Source organism: Meles meles, chromosome 10, assembly GCF_922984935.1.
Source record: "Meles meles chromosome 10, mMelMel3.1 paternal haplotype, whole genome shotgun sequence".
Classification (NCBI taxonomy): Eukaryota; Metazoa; Chordata; class Mammalia; order Carnivora; family Mustelidae; genus Meles; species Meles meles.
Window position 1 is genome coordinate 31,569,948 of NC_060075.1, and position 25,336 is coordinate 31,595,283.

The window sequence follows — 25,336 nt, forward strand, 5'->3', positions numbered from 1 at the left end:
CTTACAGAGATAATACTTTTACCAACATACACTGATCTGTCCTTGGAAAAATCAAGACATGAAATAGGTTTACACCAGGCTTCATTTCTGTGCTGATCCTAACACTTCACCCTCAATCAAGAAACATTTTCCTCTTATTTCTGGTCTTTAGAAGTAAACTAAATCAATCAATCAATCAATCAATCAATCTTCCTTTAATAAGGACCCAGGGCACAGATACTTCTACAGGCATCTGGCTATAATAATTTGAAGAGGCTGACTAACTCTCCTCCAAAATGACAAGTATAAAACTGTTAAAAATTGTTATTAACAACCATTAACAATCATTAACATCCAATTGTCAATAAACAAACATATTGGTTCTAGAAGGTACTCAAAGGAAAACAAGAGATTGAGGAGCATTTACTCACAAAACCCCATAGAGCTTTGCACAGTAGTGTAAGTATGCAGCCTTTTCTCAAAGTTGCCATCCTCCCAACACAGACAGTTGTGAGAAAGATTTTACCTATGCAGACAAGAAGGGGAAAACTAGCAATACTGTTGCCAGAAGGTATGGTCTTTTGGTTTTAAGCCACTGGAGACACTGTCAGTAAATTTAGCAACTGAGAGGGAAACAAATGGGAAAAGGTTCATACCTGCTAACCTGACTTTTCTATCCAAGATGGGACATTCAGAGGTCCCTAGGGGTGGTGGGGGTGGGGACAGGGGGATAGAGTGAAGATTCTCAGAAGAGAGAGCCAGAAAACAAATGACAAGCTCTTCATACTTTACTAGCTGTTAAGTGTATACATCTGGAGAGAGATCCATAGATAATACCACCTGAAAGTGAAAGCCAAAAAAGCTTGCCAAATGGCTGAACTTCAACGTGCTTCCAAACCTACACTGATTAATTGGCAGACAGTGGAAGTCTTACAGTTTAAATGCGTTTGGGGAGAGACATAAGTGGTTACAAACAGGAAAGAAAATAGCTGGCAAATTCCATAGTTTAAATCCATAGGTATAATAAAATAAAAAAGAAAGAGAATAAAAAAGAAGAGAAGGAGCAAGAGAGAGAGAAGAGAGAGAAAGGAGAATGACTTAAGAAAATTCAAAATACGATTAAACTACAATATTGTATCAATAATTTCCATTTTCAACAAAAAAATTGAGACATGAAAAAAAAGGAAGAAGAAGAGGCGTATGACCCATATTCAAAAACAGCAGTTAATATAAACTGTGATTGGAAAAAATATTGGATTTAGTATATTTGTGTGTATGTGTTTTTTGTCATTTATATATTTCAAATATGTTCAGCTAATTATGGTGTGTGATATATGTACATACCTACAAATAATCCTAAAGAAAAGAAATAAAATCCAAAATCAAAGTGTCTATCTCAAGAGTTGAGAAAATAAGAGCAAATTGAGCCGAAAGCAAAGGAAAGAAATAAAAGCAAAAATCAATGAAATAGAAAACATAAATGGAGTAGAAAAATGAATGAAGCCTAAAGCTGCTTCTTGAAAATATCAACAAGGCTGATAAAGCTTTGGTTAGACTGGCCAAAAAAAAAAAAAAGAGAGGGAGAGAGAGAGAAGAGGTATATTACCAAAATTAGTATATATCAGTACAGATGTTATGGGTATTAAAAGTTATAAGCAACATTATCAAAAAGTTTATACCAATAAATTGCACAATTCTGCAAAATGGATATATTGCAAGAAAAAGATGATACCATAACAAACTCAAGAAGAGATTAAAAAATCTTGAGATCTATAACAAATAAGTGAATTAAATTATCAATTAAAAGCTCAATTCACAATAAAATTCCAGACCCAGACACCTCATTGATGAATTCCATCAAAATTTAAGGAGGAAATAATACTACTATTGGATGAATAATTTCAGAAAGTGAAGGGGAGAAAGAACACTGTCTAATTCATATAACTGAGTCAATATTACTCTGATCCCAATACCAAACACAAAGAATGCACAAAACTCATCAAAGGATATACATTAAAGATGTGCATCTTCACATATTAATTATACCTAAGTAATAAATAAATATAAACATACATACATACATACATGTATGTCATAGTTGCCTTCTGGTACTGAAATGCCAAAAATAAATAAATAAATAAAATAATTTAAAAATATAGACCAATGACCTCCATGAACTCAAACATAAAAATCAGCAAGAAAACATTCAAAAATCAATTCTGTAAAAAAAAAAAAAAAATATATATATATATATATATATATATATACACACACACACACACATGCACACACACACATACACACACACACATATATTAGGAAATCAAATTCAGCAACTTATAATTTATACACAATGAACTAGTAATAGGATATTATTTCTTCAGCCTGATAAAGGCCATCTGCAAAAATCATTCAATAAATATCACATCTAAAAGGAAGGAATGAGATGAAAGCAAGAGATGAAACAATAGATGAAGAAATGAATGGAACAACAGCCTGAAATATGTTGCAACTCTAGCTTAAAGTTGTCTTTTGCCTCGGTATGCCCCCTTTCATGAAATGAATGTTCTTACTCTGAGAAAATTACAAAAGAAAAACAATCACAATAATTACATTTCTATTATTTGTAAGAAGCAGAGATGAAGGGGATATTTGGATGTTACTAACAGAGAAGTTCTTTTCAATTTATATTATATCTCAATATCACCATGTATACTTTATGATTCAGAATATGGACAGAAATGAGTAAATTTTGTTGTTTATCATTCATTCGATCATCTGTATGCCCTAAATTCTCCATTGTGTGTCTACCATATTTTAGCTACTTTGCTACTATGCTTACTGCTAGTGACACAGAATAAATTTAGTAATAGTCTCAGAGTTTCTTTGTTCACAAACACTTAGGAAAAGACAGGAAGAAGGGAGGAAGAGAAATGGAAGGAAGGGAAAGAAACATACATACTGCTAGTGACACAGAATAAATTTAGTGATAGTCTCAGAGTTTCTTTGTTCACAAACACTTAGGAAAAGACAGGAAGGAGGGAGGAAGAGAAATGGAAGGAAGGGAAAGAAACATACATACTGCTAGTGACACAGAATAAATTTAGTAATAGTCTCAGAGTTTCTTTGTTCACAAACACTTAGGAAAAGACAGGAAGGAGAGAGGAAGAGAAGTGGAAGGAAGGGAAAGAAACATACAGAATAAAAATTTTAAAAAGACACAGAAATTGGTTGACAGCTTATTACTTTCCAGTGAGTATACTCTGTATACTCATATGCTTTAATTCATTTATTTTGAATTTTTCAACCTCTACTTCTTCCTATAAAGTATATTATTCATATTTCTCTAAGTTCAGAGTTGAAGAAATTGAGATTATGAAATAAACACATTGTCATCCAGCTGAATGATAGATGACTACCACTCTTTTCAAGAGAAGAGGCTGATTTTCCAGACACAAATGGTACCCTGTAAATATAATGCAAAGAGAGGAATTACAAACTATCGCATTTATTAATACAAATTATATGGATCTGAAGTTGTGGGGTTACAGAGAACAAAGCTACCAACTACACGGGGATACAAAGGAGGTGTATATTGTGAGCACTTAGAGAAGGATGCTCTGATCACCAGAAACAGTTAATTTCAGTGCCTTTATCCAATTAGTCATTCAACAATCCTTATTCCATAGTTACTAAATAGAGGCGCTACTTAAGTACTGAGAATAGAGTGGTGGAAGAGATATACACAATCCCTGATATTATAGAGCCTGAAGTTTTCACATATAACTATGATAACTGCCACAAAAGAAAAAAAAGATGTGTAAGATAATATTGGAATAAGGGGCCCTAACCCAGTTGAAGGGAATCAGGAAAATTTCTTAAGAGAAGCAAAACATTCCTCAGTCTTAAGGATTAGGAATTAGATAAGGTCCGGGAACCTCAGGGATTGATCAAGAATGATATTCCAGACCAAGGGAGGGCAAGTAAAAAGACAAGGAAGTGACAGATAGCAGAAGATAATAAATATCTGAATGAAAGTCATACCGACTATATTTTTACAAATATAAATATTTGAATCATAATATTTTACAGTAATATATGCCATATGGTGTGACAGTTACTTTCTAATCATTCTTAACACCATCCTTTGAAGAACACACTTTAGTATTTGTTATGCAGAGAAATTCTAATTACCTTTAGTATTGTCAGCAAAATAATTTGATGAAGATTTCTTACATATCAAGAGGAGAAGATAATTGGGTAAAGACAGATGTAATATTAATGGTGACAAATTAAAATTATAATTTGTTTCATTACCAAAATTAAAACATTATTGGTGACTTAATTTTTATTAAGACTCATTTTTATTATTTACTGCAAAACAGCCCTCACTCAGAGCCAGGACATGTGGATTTTCATTCTTGACTTTGTTATTTAACTCAACTTCTCAGTACCTTGATTTATTTGGTGGTATCGTTTTGATTTTAATAATGAGCACCTGTTTCACCTACCCCAAAAGTTTATTCTATGAGTAACACAAAGTTTTGTTCCTGCTTCCATTTTCCTAGTTTGGATTTTTATCATTCCAAGTCCAGATAACTACAATGACCTTTCATGTTTTTTAAATACTGTATCCTTTTAATTCACACCACGGCATTGCATCAGCCCTCTAAGTATCTCTTTTATCAATTCATGTCATATCTCTAAACCCTACAATGAATTTCCATTGCCTGTAGAGTTGTTCTTACACATTTCCGTCTAAATTTAAGTCCGTGTCTTTATGTCCAGCAACAATTGTGCATACCTAACAGGAAGACTCTGTATAGCCAGTGTTCCATCACAACACTGAGAACATACCATCAACATTTTGGCTCTCACAAGGATTTGAATTTCCCTTCTTTGTTCTCATTACCTATATAAACTCTACCCATTCTTCAATATCTACCTCCAGTCGGCATTCCCTCATGACAATTTTTTCAAACTACTGGAATCGACATTAATCTGTACTTCTCTAAAGGCCAAGAATAGTGATTACCTAATACACTTGATTAAGTTAATTTAAATAATGAGTTCTAGTAATTTTTTGTGCTGCACTCCCAGTAAATTTTAAGCTCCTTAAGGGCAATAATGTCACATTTTCTTCTAAATCATTTCCAACTCCAAGTGTTGAGCACATATAAAATCAATAAATTTTGAGATAATTATTGTAAGCAAAATTGTTTTAAGTTACAGTAAGTTAGGAGACACGATACAATGACCTTCCTTCCAGGACACACCATTTCTGTAAGTCCACAGAAACAGAAGTGAGTAACTAACAGAATCAAGGTCCTTTCTTTCAATGCCTAAAAGTACCGCCCTAATCCCCTATGTTGTTGGTATTTAAAGTCAACTGAGATAGCTTCCAGGATTTGTGAATTAAAAAAATATATGTAATCTTTGATTAAGAGCAGCAAAAGATGTAAGTTACCTACTCTCATAAGTAGACCACTCATAAACAAGAAAGGTAGGAAAGTTTCCACACATTTCATCCTTTCACGACAAGCTCGAGTTTTCAAATCAGCAGAAGCAAAAATGTATTTTTTATCTTTTTCATGGACAGCAGTTATGCTACAACACTGTGACAGGACATATCTGTGACAGGACATACCCAACTCAGAGTCTTCATTGACATGGAAAAAGAAAGATTGCTGTTTTTGCTATGCTTTGATTTCAGGAGTTTAATTAAATACTCTAAACTGACCTTTAGAGTATTTTAAATGTTGCTATCAAAAAGAAAGTGAATGTGCAATTCTCTCAGTACTTTATGTACCAGTAGTTACTAAACTTTGGTAAAAATCAGAATTTGGCAGATTAAAACACAAATTTCAGTATGCATATATTGAAATTTTAATTTAATGATGTTTATTGTTAACATGCTGTAATCGAAGCACTGCTAGTTAGTTTTATCTATATTATTTATCTTTCCAAGTAACTTGGCAGGTAAGCGTTATTTCTCCTATTTTAGATTACTGACTGAAATTCAGATTTGATACTTGCCCCAAATCATGATATTAGAAAGAAGCCAGAATCAAACAAGGTCATTTGCCCCAGGAATATTCTTTTCATTTTATTAGTTAACAATATAGAAATAATTATTATTTCTATAATACTTATTATAGAATTATAATAGAATTATTATATTATATATAATATTTATTATTATATTATACATAAATATTATATATTTATATATTATATATTATATATTTTATATCATAGATAATATAATATATTATATAAATATAAATTAATATTTTATATAATTTATATATATTTATATATAAAATAATATTTATAATATAATAATATATTATATTATAATATATAATATATATAATTATCATATATTATATATTATATATTATATAATATGTATTTAATATAATATATAATATAAAATATAATATATATATTATATATATTATATGTTATATATTATATTTTATATTATATATTATATATTTAATATAATGTATATAATTATATATTATATATATTATATATAATATAATATATATGATAATAATATATATTATATTATAAATATAGAATTATTATAGTATTAAACATTTTTATAATAATTATTATTATGAAATATTATTTTAATATAACACGATAATATTTTATAATATTATACTTTAGATTATAATATATCACTATAAAGTGATAATTTCTTACACCATACGAATCTGAATAACTCCATACTTCTTTAATTTGTTGAGTCTGGAAACTAGTGAATCTTTGAAACTAGTGAAAGCTTAGAAAGCACTTCTCTGACAGTCTTGACTTTCATTAATATCTTACCCCCAAAATGTACTGGTCACAAACACTTAACCATATTCCAAACATATATTTTGTACATTTATTGTAGGATTTCTTTTATTTTATGGCAGCAGAAATTTAACAGGTATTCCTATAGCTCACCAATATAATCTAAAAATACCAGAAGTCTGCCAGAATTAAGTATTTGAAGGATTTTTAAGATCACTGACATTTTTTTTAAATCTCACTACCAAACGTAAATGTGTCTCTTTATTTCATAAATTGAAAACCCCAGTGACTCATGTATTGACTAGACAGGAGAGCGGTTATGATTTGTTTCAGCAAGGAACTAAAACCCCAATCTCCTATGACTGATTAATGTTCAGTTGTCTCCTTGGTGTTTTTGAGCTATTTTTTACATTAAAATTGTTTTGATTTTAAAAGTGAGTTCACAACCTTTGTAGAGCTGATTCCTCAAACTTTGTCAATTATACATAAAGTCCAAATCACTAAATCCTATGGGTATTTGTACTTGCATGTTCCAAAAACCATCTAGCACTCAACCACATCCTTGCTTCTTGTGAAAACCAGTAGCTATGCTGATGCTAAATGAGGAAACTTTAGATTCATCTGCACCAAGGTTCACATCAAGACTCACATAATAAGATTAAAACACTTTGGATACTATTATTTTATGGGCCCGCATGCAAAAATAAGTAAGATGTGCAAAACTAGGTAAATCTCTTTTGAAGGAACATATAGTAGGAAGAAGGTCAAACAGTTGAAAAAAGTGTAGTAGGTTGAATGGTGACCCCTCCACCCCCCGAAAAAGGATATGTCCTCCAGAACCTGTACACATGACCTTACTTGGAAACAGGGACTTTGCAGATGTGATTAAGTTAATGATCTCAGATGAGATCATCCAGGATTAAGGTGGGCCCAAGTGGGAGTTCTAAGAGAAGAAGAAAGACAGAGATAGAATAAGAGGTCATATGAAGATTGAAGCAGAGATCAGTTATGTTACCGTAAGCCAAGGAATTCAGCAGGAAAAAAGAGGCAAGGAAAGATTTTCTGTTAGTTTCCAGAGGAAGAATGACCTTGCCAATAATCTCTCCTTTTTATTGATGGTCTCTAAAAATTTGAAAGAATAAATATCTGTTGTTTTATTCCCTCATATTTGTGGCAAGTTGTTAGGGCAGTCCTAGGAAATTAATAGAGAAGTGCAAGATTATTTGAATTATTATTTATAAATTTATAGTGCTTTATATCACTTTTGGTTAATGCATTTTGTAGATAACTTCAAAATATTCTTTATAAAACAGTAAACCAACTGTTTAATTGAATGATTAGGGTCCTGAAATAACCTTAATATTTGAATTTTCTGGGTGTTTTTCCTAATGTATATTCATGAATATACAGAAAATAAAATTTCATCTTTGGCAATTGGAAATCTAGGCTATATCAAGAGCTAGGATAATTAAACCTGCAGGTGTAGAAGAAAACTTAGTTTATATATAATTACTTTCATATGTGTGTGTGCGTGTGTGTATGTCATTATTGCTTTATGTTGAGGGGCGGGGGGCAGCTTCATGTCAGAAGAAATTACACCAATACAGATCAAATGCTTATTCTTTATGTTTACTCTCCATAGTGCACAATAACTCTTAAACGGAATTAAATGTGTATCAGATAATCTTAACTGTTTAGTATCATTTAAAAAGATAAAAAAAATAAATAGGTACATGTTACACATAAATATGTGTTCAGTGGTATCACACAGTACTTCTATAGAACAACCATTGCATTTAGAAAATAGTTGTCTGCTCACAACTTAAACTGTCTGGACCTTGAAAACCCATCTGCACTACCATGTTCATTATAGCATTATTCACAACAGCCAAGATATAGAAACAACCTAAGTGTCCATTTGTGGCTAAATGGATACACTGTGAAAAGACAGACAGATGGATATGTCATCAGCCTTAAAAGAGAAAGAAATATTGTGATTTATAATAGCCTGGTGAACATTATGGCAAGTGAAATAAACCAGACACAGAAAAAGTGCATCATCCCACTTACATGTAGAATCTTAACAAGTCAAATACTAAGACCCAGGAAGTAGAACAGTGGTTACCAGGGGGTGGGAGGAGGTGAGAGAAATAGGGAGGTATTGGTCAAAGGGTATAAAGTTGCAGATGTGACTACAGATCTAATGAACAGAATAATGATTATAGTTAATAATACTATATGGAACACTAGGAATTTACCAAGAAAGATTTCAGATATTCTCACCACACACAAAAAATGATAACTATGTGAGGAGAGGATATGTTAATTAGCTTAACTATAGGAATCATTTCATTGTGTATATGTATATCAAATAATCATTTTGTGTACCCTAGTATATATAATTTTTATTTAAAAATAAAATTAAAAAGAAACAAAAACAAACAAAAATTAGAAATACTACATGAAGCCAAATTCTTGAAATATTCATGCTCTAGTGCTTATTAGTACTAGGAAGGAAAATAATTTTTATCCTGTTGATCTAATTTCATAGAAAAACTTCAAGTAAAGAATATGCTCAAATAAATTATCCTTGACAATCATCTGGAACTTTGCATTCTAATAACCTATAGACATTGTTCAAAGAAAGTCTTCTAATTTCATCTGAAATAAAACTCAATTGAACTATTTTGTCCAAAAGAAAAAGCACTCTCTTCACATCAATCACAGAAGCTCTTATTAGAATATCTAAAACTCTCATTCTTTTTGTCTAATGGTAAGCAACATATGAAATGCTAAAAAAGAAATTTGTTTTATAACAAACCTTGAAGGCATTCTATTCTCAAGTGGTCCACATTAGCCCACTAAACTGTGAGATGGTTGAGATATAAGATACAGGATAGCATATTTAAGCTACCTCATAACAAACAAAATGAAAAAGAAATATTGTCTTCGATGTTTATTTCCACATCTCCCAGAGGATTCAATTCATCAAATCCTCACTATTCAAGCTTGAGTAAGAAACACAACTATTTTTTGGATAATAACCATAATAACACAAATTTTATTCATGACAAGTAATAATTCTACTTCACCTTCTCTGATCTCACTTAATCCTCATAACAACCAATAAGCCAATATTATTATTACTTCTTCAAAGATGAGAAACTGAGGCACAAATTTAGTGACTTGCCTAAGGTCACAGGTGACAAAAGGAAAAACTAGGGTTTGAATTTTAATGTTATGACTTCAAGATCTGTGCTTTTAATGATCTCCTATTTCTGCTTGGGAAAGTAACATGTAATTAAGGAATAACTACCAATTCCTAATAAGTAACATACTTCATAGTAAATCTACTTCTCTACTCGCTGATATGTGGAAATCCAAAAACATCAAAAGCAATGAGTATTTTTTAATAAAGCCATAAAAACCCAATTTGGCCTCAATGAGATAAAGGGAACTTAAGTAAATATAGGTACAGAGCTTTTGGTGTTGATGACCAATACAAACATTAGACAATATTGCACAAATAATATAGAGTATTTATATTTTCAGTTAGCAAAATACTGCATTTGATAATTCTTAGTACAGGTTTTTGAAAGGGTTTTAACTACGCAAACTAAATATCTTATTATTTTTGTAATCACTCTTTTTTGTATACATATTGTTTTATTTACAGGTTCTTGGTTTTTACAAAAATGGCATACAGATGGTTGATTTTGAAAGTTTTACCTCATGCAGTAAATGCATCTCTGTCCAGATGGACATTAGGGTTCAGTGCCAATATTGTACCTTTACCATATGGTCAAGAAGATTTACAGCAGAAGACACTATGTTCAGCTTTGTACCTCAACACAAATAATGTTTGACTAATTGTCAGACAGCATTAACTCTATGGTCAGGGAATCAGGAATCAATAGGCCCTTTAAGTAAAATATAAAAAACACAATCTTTAAGATATCTAGCTATATATACTTAGGGAAATATTTTTAAATACATAATACATTTCAAATTGGCAAAGGTAATTGTCTTTATCAAATTTATGGAGGTAAAAATTACTTAGAGAAAGGTCATCCTTTTTATGGGTATAGTCCTACAAGCTGTGACAAAGTTGTATAGTCATGTAACCACCACCACAATGAAGATATAGAATTTTTCCATCATCCAAAACACTTTGCTCACACCATTTATCAATATGACAAACTACACTATTTGATTTTTTAAATGTTATACTAACCTTGCTTTCATGGAATAAATTTTACCAGTCTTGAGTTATAATATTTTTTGTATAACACAATTTGGATTTAATTTACTGAAATTTTGTTTAGAATTTCAACATGTATGTTCATGAAATATATTGTTACTACAGTTTTTCTTGCAGTGTCTTTGTCTGAGTTTAGGATCAGCTTAATGCTGCCCAAGAGAATAAGCTGGAGAATGCCCATACATTTCAATTAGGGGGAATGTTTGTGTAGAAATGGGATTTTTTTTTTTTAATTTACTAGTGTTCATCAGTGAAAATGTATTTCCTGAACTTTTCTTTGTGGCAAAGTTTCTAGTTATATACCCAAGTTCTTTAACAGACTACTCAGGTTATCTATTTTTCTTGAGTTAGCCTTAATTGTTTCTTTCTAGAAATTTGGCTATTTCATCAAAGTTGTCAAATTTATTGTCAGGAGAACTTTCATAATATTCCTTATTGTATTTTAAATAATTATAGAATGTATGCTATCTCTCTTGATATTGGTATTTTGGGTTTTCACGTTTAAAAAAATTTTCCATCATCAGTCTGGCTAAAAATTTATCAGTGTTATTCATCTCAAAGAACCAATTATTGGTTTCATTAATTTTCTATATTGTTTTTTCTATTTCAATTTCTGCTCTTTTGATTTCTGCTCTTTTATTACTTTCTGCTTTTTATTACTTCACTACTTTATTACTTATTTCTGATAATTACTTTATTACTTTTTTATTAATTTTCATTTAATATCATCTTCTTTTCCTAAATCTTAAGGTATAAGTTGAGGTCTTTGATTTGAGACCTTTCTTATTTTCTGATATAGGCATTTTGAACAAGGAATTTCTCCCTAAGTACTGCCCAAGGGATATTTCCAAATTTTGATATATTGTGATTTCATTTTAGTTCAGATTGTAATACTTTCTGATTTTCCATCTGACACTATTTTGACCTAAAGATTATTTAAAAGTATATTATTCAAAAGTTCACTGAAATTATTTTATGATCCAGAATATAGTCTATTTTTGTACACTAGAGAATATGCATTTGGTTGATGTTGGGTGTTATATTTTATAAACATCAACTGGGTAAAACTGCTTGATAGTGGTATTAAAATATTTTCTATTCATAGTTATTTTTTAGCTACTTATTCTATCAAGAATTGAGAAGAGATGAAATTTCAAACAACTGAAATTAATTCTGTTTATTTTTTCTTAATTTTTTTTTAATAAATTTATTTGACAGAGAGAGATCACAAGTAGGCAGAGAGGCAGGCAGAGAGAGAGGAGGAAGCAGGCTCCCTGCGGAGCAGAGAGCCTGATGCTGGGCTCGATCCCAGGACCCTGAGATCATGACCTGAGCGGAAGGCAGCAGCTTAATCCACTGAGCCACCCAGGCGCCCCTATTTTTTCTTAATTTTTTATCAGTTTTTGTTTCACCTATTTCAAAGATTTATTATGTACATAAATATTAAGATCAGAATGCACTTTTGGTGAATTAACCACTTTAGTATTGTGAAATTATATTCTCTATCCCTAGTAATATTGTTTGTTCTAAAATCTAATTTGGCTGATATTAATACTGTCATCAATGAAAATCTCTTTTGATTGGTTGCAGCATGGTATATTTTTTTCCATTCTTTAATTTTAATCTTTTTATGTCTTCACAATTGCAAAGAATTTCTTATAGGCAGCACTTAGTTGGGTCTTTTAAATTCAATATTGCAACTTCTGTCTTTAAAAAAAGTAGTTTATAAACCAATCATATTTAATGTGATTATTCATATGATTATTCCATCTTAAATCAATACTGAATCTGTAAATTTATATTAGAGCTAGTATGTATTTGGTACAAGCAGAGTTAAAGAGAAGATTTCTTTCAAAGGAAGTGTTTTTTTTTTTAATTGATAACAAGAGAGGTTATCAAAGTTTTTTTTTTAATTTTTTTTTAAGATTTTATTTATTTATTTGACAGAGAGAGATCACAAGTAGACAGAGAGGTTATCAAATTTAGTAAGAAAAAAAAAAGGAACATTTTAAATTATCTCAAAACAGTAAGGAGTATAAATTCCAGAAATATTGAGATTGCAGTCCTATGTATAAAGTCAAGACTACCACTGAGCATTGTCTTTAAAAGAAATGTAAGGTTAAAAACAATACCAAACCAAATCAAAAGAGAACCAAACTAAAAAATAAGAATTACCATTTATGTATAACATTTCACTAGAAAGAAAATGTCACTCTTAGTTTTCTCTCCTTTTCTATGATTTTCATTCTGTTCATAATGCTCCTGTTGAAAATTTAATTTTGGGGCGCCTGGGTGGCTCAGCGGGTTAAAGCCTCTGCCTTCGGCTCAGGTCATGATCCCAGGGTCCTGGGATCGAGCCCCACATCGGGCTCTCTGCTTGGCTGGGAGCCTGCTTCCTCCTCTCTCTCTCTCTGCCTGCCTCTCTGCCTACTTGTAATCTCTATCTGTCAAAAAAATAAATCTTAAAAAAAAAAAATTAAAAAAAAAAAGAAAATTTAGTTTTGCTGGAAGTCAAACTCTATACAAGCCAAGTTATCTGTTTTATACAACTCATCACACATGCACTATTATCCAGGAACCCAGAGGTCTCAAATTCATCAGATTTTCCACATACTTTAAATAATCACATATTTCTAAAGAGTTTTCACACAAAATAACATCCATGCATACATATATATGTATGTATTTTTCCTAAAACTTGAGTAATCTTCATAATTCTTTTTCTTCTCCTATATGATGTCAATTCTGGCCAATGAAGCAGTTTGCCACTGTGTTAAACTAAGCTAGTATGTTTTTCTTTTAAAAAATGTCGTCATGGTGGCAGCGATGGCCGAGTGGTTAAGGCGTTGGACTTGAAAAAATGTCGTCATGGCTCTAAACCTTTCCTACTTTCTCCTCTGCTGAAACATTACTGACAACTGTTACAGTTTAGTAATAAGTTAGATAACCAACTTCATGGAAATCTATAAAATGCGTATCTCTGTCCATAGGCTTTGATGATTCATTTGTAAATAAGTATATGGACTTTTTTTTTTTTTTTTTTTTTTTTTTTGCTTAAAGTATATGGACTTTTGGGACACCTGGGTGGCTCAGTTGGTTAAGTGTTTGCCTTTGGCTTGGGTCATGATCCCAGAATCCTGGGATCCAGACTGGCTTTGGGCTCCCTGCTCAGCTGGGGGTCTGCTTTTCCCTCTCCCTCTGCCCTTCCTCTCTGTTCATGTTCTCTCTCTCTCTCTCGCTCTCTCAAATAAATAAATAAATCTTAAAATATCAAGTATATGGACTTTTAAAATGAACTTTGAAGTTTCTGTTTTAGCTTCTTAAAGGACACCCAAAATATCTCTACCTATTTCTAGACTCCACTCTTTATTATGAGAAGTTGGGGGTACTGAAAAACTTTTGTATAAGGAAGATGTGAAAGTATTTCTAAAGCCTCCAAATGGATTACACAAATGCCTCCTAGAGATTTCATAAATAATCAAGGGATCAGCAAAATCTGGAGTATCAATAAGTTGTTAATGGTCTAGAAACTCAAGTCCAAATACTTTCTAAAATGGACAGTCAACTGTATTTTAAAATGTCATAGTAAATCTATAACACAGAGGTTAAATTAGAAATATATACAAACTAGCATTTAAAAATGAGAATCTCATGTATTTTAGCACATTAATTCTTTAATTCCTTTAAAACAGCAGCTGAAAAAAAATACGTAATATTTCACTAGAGTTTGAGAAGCACCAACATTTTATTTACAAAGAAATATCACAGTTCCCTGGGCTTGCGATAGAGGCTATCTAAAAACTAGGACCTAATCACAGGATTAAAAATGCTTTGCCTCCCTCAAAACTTACCACTAAATCAATAGGGAGCCTGTACTTTGTACTCAATTTTTCTATAACCTGAAACTTCTCTAAAAAATAAAGTAGATTGGGGCGCCTGGGTGGCTCAGTCGTTAAGTGTCTGCTTTTCGCTCAGGTCATGAGCCCAGGGTCCTAGAATTAAGTCCTGCACCGGGCTCCCTGCTTGGTGGGAAGCCTGCGTCTCCCTCTCCCACTCCCCAGCTTGTGTTCCCTCTCTCGCTGTGTCTCTCTCTGTCAAAATAAATAAACAAAATCTTTAAAAATAAATAAATAAAGTAGGTATATTAGCTTTATTTAAAAAAACAATAATTTCCTGTTTTGTAATCCAAAAATGACTGGAAAAGCAGAAGGAGAATCTATAAGAAAAGCACAGTTATGAATATACCCAATATAGGTATTAATATTAAGGTAACATTTAGAGACAGTGCTATAGTTAGCACACATAATAAATACTTTAATATTAACATTCTCCTTGGAATATAAGTATGATGATAAATTTTTGATCTATAGAGGAATTTAAATAATTTATTGGCAAATTTAAGAAACACCCAGGTTCACCCAGCTAATAAGTGGCAAAGTTGAGAAATAATTTAAAGTTTGCCTGACTTGAAATTCCAGTTTGGAGAAATATTTTACCAGATTTCAAAAAGATTCTTAGTAGCTAAGGCTTCACTAAAATAGTTTCAGATCTGTCCAGTTAAAATTGGCGTAAGAGTTATCCCCAGGTTAACCCATGCCCATGCATGTACAAACACATTCTCATGTTTTCTGGCTCCTATAGATGGAGCCCAAGGGTTATCACAAAACTTGTGTACTTTATGCGGTGCCTGGGTGGCCCAGACAGTTAAGTATCTGCCTTCTGCTCAGGTCATGATCTCAGGGTCCTGGGATCCAGCCCTGCACTGGGCTCTCTGCTCAGCAGGGAGTCATTTTTCCCTCTCAATCTCCTTCTGTGCTCTCTCTCTCTCAAATAAATAAAATCTTAAAAAAAAAAAAAGGAACTACAAAAAAAAGAACTTGTGTACTTTTAATGTATTTCACTGCCCATTAGCTGTTAAGAAAGGGTGTGCATACTAAAACCATTTTTCTTCTATTTGAAGGTAGAAGGTTTGGAACTGTAAGCTAAAATTAGGTTTAGTAATCATTTGGAGATTTGTTTGTTTTTTCTGTCTCCAGTGAACTCTCTCTCTCTCTCTCTCTCTTTCTCTCTATATATATATATATTTTTTTTTTTTTAGAAATAATGAAAATATTGAATGTATTTGCTGTCTGTCCTTTGCGATTCTGCATGAGAAATGCTTTCATATAAAAGCCAGGTAAGGCACAATTATAGAACTTCGATGTGAATATTTAAATCAAATGATTCAGGCACTAGGTCCTTTCATCAGGCTTTTTATTTTTATGCAGAATAACTTTACCCAGAGCTCCAGATGAATAAATACTATCAACTATCAAAACACTTATGCTTTGTGCTAAAAAATAATTGCAATACAACACACTTCTTCAAGAGTCACTGCTATCTCCAGATTTAAAAATTGCTATATTTCCTAAGAGGGAGAAAAAGGAAGCAGGACAGAATACAAACCAAAGATAAATCCCCTGATCCTCAGTTTGGCACAGACAAAGAACTCTTACAGTTGTGTAGGCATATTATATCCATTCATTACCGCAAAATAAAATTGGTTCTTTAGAAAAAAAAATGAATTGTGTTCAAAGGCTTGACAATCCTATTTAACACAATGAAAAACTATTTATTAAACCAGTCTGAGTCTTTCCAAAACTGAGATGAACAGTATAAAGTCTTGAATATTTCTTTGTGGTGCTGAAGAGAAAGAAAGAGGACACAGGCTGCTCACAGTCAGAATGGGGCCCATTTCTTAGGCCAGCTATAAATAGCTTAAAATGATTACAGAACAGTAAATATTCCATAAAACAAAACAAAAGAAAACTAGAGTTTAAGATGTAAAAGTGTGGAGAGATGTAGGACATCTGCCAATGGAGACAGAAGGCTTAAATCAGCAGAACATTTGGTCTGATCAAATATTAATTTACAGTATTAATCTAAAATGCTTTATGAAACAAAAGTTAATTCTAGAATTTTGCAATCCAGAAAGAAAGAAAATGTCATCGATATTCTGAGTAACATGGGTTTTCAGGGACCTAATTTAGGTTCTTAAACGATGCTCAAAAATATTTCCACTTATTTCTTGATTATTCTTATAGTTCTGAGTAGTTGAAAGTACTAGATAAACTGGATAAAAAGACACTAAACATTTTGAAAGCTTCCCAATGTACTGAACAAATACCTCATAGGTATTTCAGGAATGATGAGATTAATCAAAATTTAGAATCATCTCAGATCCTCAAAACAAAGGAAGTTAGTAAAATCTGAATTACAAAATAGAACCTAGAAAAAATAAAGACAAAGTGTTTAGAATCTATTGGGGCTTTACTTACATTTGACTAAAATGGGATGTAGGACAGTGAGAGGAGGGCAATAAAGGATCTATCTGTTGAAATGTTTGAATCCTACAATGTGAAGTGTTTCAGAGTCCTACTCAAGAAGAATTTGGTTCACTACCAGGGTCTCAAATGTCCTTTTATTCCTTATTTATACACATATGCATGCACACATGACATCACACACACACACACACACACACACAAACACACACACACACACATGCCCTGATGCTTCAGAATCTCTTTGGTTGGAGTCCAGTTCTGAGCCTAAGGACCTTGTGCTATTACATTTTGCATCTTTCACAAACATTTACTATGATTCTTAAATGTTTCAGGCAAAAAGACTGTGTAAAATTAGATATATTATTTCCTAACATCACAGATTAAGAATTAATCTTTCTCTTCCCAAATCAAGCACTTTTTTCCTGGTCATTGTGTTCTGATATAAATTGAAGCTATCTAGGCTTACCACAATCAACTGGACTGTTATTGCTCAAATTTCCCATGATTATTAGTCTCCCCAACAAAAAGGGAGTGTATGTTTGGCAAATAAATTTCATATTAACTTTTTCTAGAATCCTTCATTTTACAGTCTTTTCCATTGGTCTCCAGAGTTTGGATCCTAATTTTCAAATGGACATTCCGGCTCTTTTCTGGAAGCTCAGTCTCTGCCAATGGCTCTGGGAATAATCACTTTAAAAACACTGTTGTTTTATTTTGATTTAAGTCTTCCAGTAGTTTTTGGGCAAGGAGCAATCTAAGTGTCTATGACTATGGGACACAAAATTTACTTGGCAAAATTCTTCTTTATAGAAATGTAAAAGGTTATTTGGTATAATCACATCTTCAAGCAAGACAGCACATAACTAAAACTAAAGAGTGTGTGATGCCTCCTCTAACAGATTTCTGCAATTTTAAATTTCTTTCAATTCTTGAAATCTCTACTGTATTCATCCATCGAATATCACTGAATTGAGCCACCCATTACAATATTTTCTCTCAGCTACGTTTTTGCTTTTGTGTATCAAAGTTACTTAAGTAAATAAGCAACCAAATGAATATCCTGTTTTCTCAGGCTTTAATATTCAAAAACTATTTTCTTAAAAATATTATGTAACTAAAAACATTGGTAATAAGTAATAACAAATGAGTCAAACTGTAGCCTCATTTAATTGGTTTAAAAACAATAAGAAATAATTATTACCAGTTATCTGCCTGGAGAAAGAAAATGGTACAAAATGTAGAAGATAAACAAGTGTCAGGCAAATAGGAGTTTAAATTCCAACTCCATGGGATGCATGGGTGGCTCAATTGGTTGACCAACTAACTTCAGCTCAGGTCATGATTCTGGAGTTCTGGGACAGAGTCCCACATTGGGCTCCCTCCTCAGTGGGGAGTCTGCTTGTCCCTCTGACTATTTCCTTCTCATGCTCTCTCTCTCAAATAAATAAATAAGAATAAAATCTTTAAAAATAAATTCATTCATTCATTCATTCATTCATTCCAACTCCAGTGTTAAAATCTTTAGGCTTTCTAGGTGTTGCCTCCTTACCTGGAAACTAGTACCTTGGTTGTAAAATGACCATATACTCGACCTCTTGTGAGGGCTAGAAAAGATAGCAACCTAAGGATCAAAAACATACCAGTAAACATCTAAACTGGTAATAAAACAAAGTCAAACAGAAGAGACACTGCTGGAAATGGAATTGTTAACAGAAAGGAAAGTACTGAATTACCTGTAATAAATGAGTAGGAAAAAATAAACTTAAGAATAATAGAGAAAACTCATTAGTACATAAGTAGAGATAAACCAAAAGATATCCATAGGGTATGAAGAAGAATAATTTAAATAATATTTTAAAAGCATTCAATGTTGTGATGCAGAAAAATTTCCCTAACCTGTAAAAAGAACTATAATTTTAGATGGAAATGTATAATGTGTTTCAGAAAAAACTGACACAACTGAAATCCATAATTAATTTGTTGCACTGCAAATACAATAAAAGAGAATCAGACTGTTCTCAGATTTCTCCATAACCAAATTAAATTTCAGAAGAAAGTAGAGCTACATATACAGATAGCTGAGTAAAAGAATATGATCCAAAATGTTTTATCTAGACAAATTTGTATTTAAGTTAAAATAATAAGAGGCTAAAGTTAACAGACAAGCAACAGAAAAAACAGAATCTATAATCACTTTTTAAAGAAATGATGTGATAATGAAATATTAGCAAATAATGATTCAAAATTAAGCATTAAGAAATGGAAATTGCATGGTTAAAGAGGTGGTACCATACTTTTGATTTATTTAAAGAAATTTATGTGGGGATTATTGTTACAGAACAAATGTAAATGTCATGAACCTAAACCATGGAAAATAATAATATATTATACAACTAAATTAAAATAGATATATAAATATTAGCATGGCAATGTCATTTTTTTTTCCATTTTATTTATTTTTTTCAGTGTAACAGTATTCATTGTTTTTGCACAACACCCAGTGCTCCATGCAAAATGTGCCCTATTACCCACCACCTGTTCCCCCAACCTCCCACCCCTGACCCTTCAAAACCCTCAGGTTGTTTTTCAGAGTCCATAGTCTCTTATGGTTCGCCTCCCCTCCCCAATGTCCATAGCCCCCTCCCCCTCTCCCAATCCCACCTCCCCCCAGCAGCCCCCAGTTTGTTTTGTGAGATTAAGAGTCATTTATGGTTTGTCTCCCTCCCAATCCCATCTTGTTTCATTTATTCTTCTCCTATCCCCCTAACCCCCCATGTTGCTTCTCCATGTCCTCATATCAGGGAGATCATATGATAGTTGTCTTTCTCCGATTGACTTATTTCACTAAGCATGATACGCTCTAGTTCCATCCACGTCGTCACAAATGGCAAGATTTCATTTCTTTTGATGGCTGCATAGTATTCCATTGTGTATATATACCACTTCTTCTTTATCCATTCATCTCTTGATGGACATCTAGGTTCTTTCCATAGTTTGGCTATTGTAGACATTGCTGCTATAAACATTCGGGTACACGTGCCCCTTCGGATCACTACGTCTGTATCTTTAGGGTAAATACCCAGTAGTGCAATTGCTGGGTCATAGGGTAGTTCTATTTTCAACATTTTGAGGAACCTCCATGCTGTTTTCCAGAGTGGTTGCACCAGCTTGCATTCCCACCAACAGTGGAGGAGGGTTCCCCTTTCTCCGCATCCTCTCCAGCATCTGTCATTTCCTGACTTGCTCATTTTAGCCATTCTGACTGGTGTGAGGTGATATCTCATTGTGGTTTTGATTTGTATTTCCCTGATGCCGAGTGACGTGGAGCACTTTTTCATGTGTCTGGTGGCCATCTGGATGTCTTCTTTGCAGAAATGTCTGTTCATGTCCTCTACCCATTTCTTGATTGGATTGTTTGTTCTTTGGGTATTAGTTTGCTAAGTTCCTTATAGATTTTGGATACTAGCCCTTTATCTGATATGTCGTTTGCAAATATCTTCTCCCATTCTCTCAGTTGTCTTTTGGTTTTGTGAACTGTTTCCTTTGCTGTGCAAAAGTTTTTGATCTTGATGAAATCCCAATAGTTCATTTTTGCCCTTGCTTCCCTTGCCTTTGCCGTTGTTCCTAGGAAGATGTTGCTGTGGCTGAGGTCAAAGAGGTTGCTGCCTGCATTCTCCTCAAGGATTTTGATGGATTCCTTTCTCACATTGAGGTCCTTCATCCATTTGGAGTCTATTTTCGTGTGTGGTGTAAGGAAGTGGTCCAATTTCATTTTTCTGCATGTGGCTGTCCAATTTTCCCAGCACCATTTATTGAAGAGGCTGTCTTTTTTCCACTGGACATTCTTTCCTGCTTTGTCGAAGATTAGTTGACCATAGAGTTGAGGGTCTATTTCTGGGCTCTCTATTCTGTTCCACTGATCCATGTGTCTGTTTTTGTGCCAGTACCATGTTGTCTTGATGATGACAGCTTTGTAATAGAGCTTGAAGTCCGGAATTGTGATGCCATCAACTTTGGCTTTCTCTTTCAATATTCCTTTGGCTATTCGAGGTCTTTTCTGGTTCCATATAAATTTGAGGATTATTTGTTCCATTTCTTTGAAAAAAATGGATGGTATTTTGATAGGGATTGCATTAAATGTATAGATTGCTTTAGGTAGCATGGACATTTTCACAATATTTATTCTTCCAATCCAGGAGCATGGAACATTTTTCCATTTCTTTGTGTCTTCCTCAATTTCTTTCATGAGTACTTTATAATTTTCTGTGTATAGATTCTTAGTCTCTTTGGTTAGGTTTATTCCTAGGTATCTTATAGTTTTGGGTACAATTGTAAATGGGATTGACTCCTTATTTCTCTTTCTTCAGTCTTGTTGTTGGTGTACAGAAATGCAACTGATTTCTGTGCATTGATTTTATATCCTGACACTTTACTGAATTCCTGTACAAGTTTTAGCAGTTTTGGAGTGGAGTCTTTTGGGTTTTCCACATATAGTATCATATCATCTGGCAATGTCATTTTTAAAAATTAACAGTATATCAGAAGTGAAGGTAGAAGGATGTAACCAACTATCAGTTTTTACAACTTTGATACAGTGACCTTCAACACTGCCCAGAAGTTAACATGTAATTCAAATATTATTAAAGTAAATTCTATGTTTTCCATAACCTTCAAGAAGAATGTAGCATGAGATGAAGGACCATTTATCAAGATTTCTTCAGTTAACTTTTTTGTTTTACCTCCTTAAACCAATTAATATTAACATTTCAACTATTAAAAACTAGAGGTAGCAAATATTTTTTTTCTTCAAATATCATTTTGTCTTATCTGTATAATGTATAGGTAGGCATCTTGTATAGATATATTCACATAATGTTCATAATAAGTCCTTTCAGGGTCACTGTAGCCTGCCAGACTTTAAGTTTCTTCCTTTAACTTGGATGCACTGCCTGACCTGCTCTTTAAAATTTTTATTTATTTTTACTTAAGTTCAATTAATTGGCATATAGTGTATTATTAGTTTCAGAGGCAGAGTTCAGTGATTTATCAGTCTTATATAACATCCAGTTCTCATCACATCGCATGCTCTCCTTAGTGCCCATCACCCAGTTATCCCACCCCCCCACCTACCTTCCCTTCAACAACCCTCAGTTTCCTACAAATAAGAGTCTCTTACAGTTTGTCTCCCTCTAGTTTCACCTTGTTTTATTTTTTTCTCTCTTTCTGATCCTCTGTCTTGTTTCTTAAATCCAACATGAGTGAAATCATATAATTGTCTTTCTCTGACTGACTTATTTCACTTAGCATAATAATATCCTCTAGTTCCATTCATGTCATTACAAATGGCAAGACTTTTTATTTTTTGATGGCTGAGTAATATTCCACTGTGTGTGTGTGTGTGTGTGTGTGTGTGTGTGTGTGTGTATCACATCTTCTTTATCTATTCATCTGTCCATGAACATCTGGGATCTTTCCACAGTTTGGCTGTTGTGGACATTGCTGCTATAAACACTGGGGTGCAGTTGTCCCTTCAAATCACTACATTTGTATCTCTGGTATAAATCCTTAGTAGTACAATTGCTGGGCCATAGGGTAGCTCTATTTTCAACTTTTTGAGGAACCTCCACACTGTTTTCCAGAGTACCTGTACCAGATTGCATTCCCACCAACAGTTTAAGAGGATGCCCCTTTCTATACAACCTTTCCAACATCTGTTGTTTCCTGACTTGTTACTGACTTGCTCTTAATAAACATGGACTGTTTGATTAAAAAAAAGAAGGAAAGAAAAAAAAAGACCATTTTTCTTTAAAAAGGATAAAAGGAAATGCACCCATCAACACTAAAAGATAATGTAACAGTTCAGGGTAATATTCTACCTAACATAGAGCAACAGCCTATCTATAAATGGAAGTAAATATTAGTACATTATAATATTAGTAAGCAATTGGACTAGTAATAACTGTACTCTTTTTCTTAGAGGTTTACATACATTTATCCTGTTGCATTATTAGGTTTTATTACTTGTTTACTGTGAGCTATTGGATGAAAGATACATTATTAATTTCTGTATCCTTAAAATTTAGCATAATCCCTGTCCAAAAATGCTTTCCTTAAATGGTAATTAGGGAAAAAAAATAGGGAAAATCTAAACCATGCATTAAAAACAATGAAACAGAAAAGGAAAGATGAGTGAAGAGACAGGAATAAAAATGATAAAATGTTAAATAGACATTTTTTAAATACTAGGGAAAGGAGGGGGTACCTTCAGTTCAGAACAAAGCCTTGAATATATTTAGTACACTTATTTGTTCAACTGTATCCAATTAAATACCATCTGTTAAATAAATACTTATTGTGAACACAACCTGTTTCTTACAATGTGGTAGATGAATAAATTGTTTTCCAAGAAAACAAAACAAAGAAAAATAACTCATGGAAGGTTTTTGTTTTGTTTTTAAAGTACAGTACTATGTATAATATACTCTCTCTGCACATCTAGAAAAACACTGATAGGAATTTTCATGAAGAAAAACTGAAAGTATTAAAATTTTAATTCCCATTCCTGGATACAGTGCTCACTCTGGTATTAGTTATCTCACCTTTCTCAAATGATTAAAAAAGAAAAGAAAAAGAAACAAAAAAAGCTCACTTAAGTTATTAAATATATATGTGATAGTGAAGTAAGGGTGGAAGAAAGTATAAAGGGAAGAAAAAAAGGAAGGATAGAAAATACAAGATTCCATCTCACATAAAGAGAAATTCTGGAATCAGAGACATCCTGAATAGGTACTCTTTTCGGATATGAACTATAAAAAGAGATATCAACTGAAGAAATATTTAAATGTTTAAGTACAATGTCTTAATTCAATTACAGCAATTTCTTCCCATAACCAACAAATGTCAAGGATAGAGGCTGATGATGACACACATTCCTTTCTTGCTTCTTCCAATGTCCTGCTCAGAAAGAACCTGTATTTCTTTCCCAGAGTTAAATGTGAGGGTGAGCAATGTTTTCCCCACAAACTCACCCTGAGCACAGCTTGCCTTTCAAAGCTTAGTGGTTTGTGATTTATATACTCAGAGACTGAGGGGACACACATTTCTGCGGAAGTGTCAACCATCCGGCCAGTGAAGAACTTCTGTGGGTCAGCTGCACCACCAACAGAAAGGTTGTCTATGGGCTGAAGTTTTTTTCAAAATAAAGAAAAGGTAGTTTTACAGACTAAGAATAGTGATCTTGATCATCAAGAGGCTTTGAGGTGGGGGGAAGAAAAGAATGCAGAAAAAGGAACAGAATAGGAAATAGATAAGCAGGCCAAGAAAAAAACACCCAACAAAGAGTGTAACGTGGTCAAGAAAAAGAAGTCATAGCAAATTAAAAGAATGAAAAGGAAAAGAAAGAACAGCACAGAATGAGGGAAACATAGGCAGCAAGCCAAGATTTTTTTTTTAATTCCTTAACGATAGCCATCAGTGTTTTTAAATAGAGATAGGCAATGTTCTTTTTCCAGTTCTGTAGGCCTGTAGTTTTTAGAGCTTCACACAAAACTGACTCTAAACACTCAATTTAAAAGAAAAATAAGAAAGCTTGCAGCCCAAATTCAAAGATAAACAAAAAAAGTACATCTCATCATTTTAAAAAATATAAAGTCCTTGAAATTTGAGGGCAATAGGTAAATCTACTTAGGTCACTTTACCTCTCTTACCAAAGGCTATTTGCTAAAATGCTAGATTTTCTGATCCTCTACCCAGGAAAATAGAGTACAGCAAGTGGAAAAGCACTGTAATGCTAAAAAAATAAAAAAATTTAAAAAAAAAGTAGAATGCTGTTTTTAATCCTTTGGATGCTTAGAAGAAATGACACAAATTCATTTTGCAGACATGCTTTAATGTGTTTGCAATTGCAATTGGAAACTGCAGCAAGCTACTAAAAGGAACTCCATTGAATAGAATTCGTTAT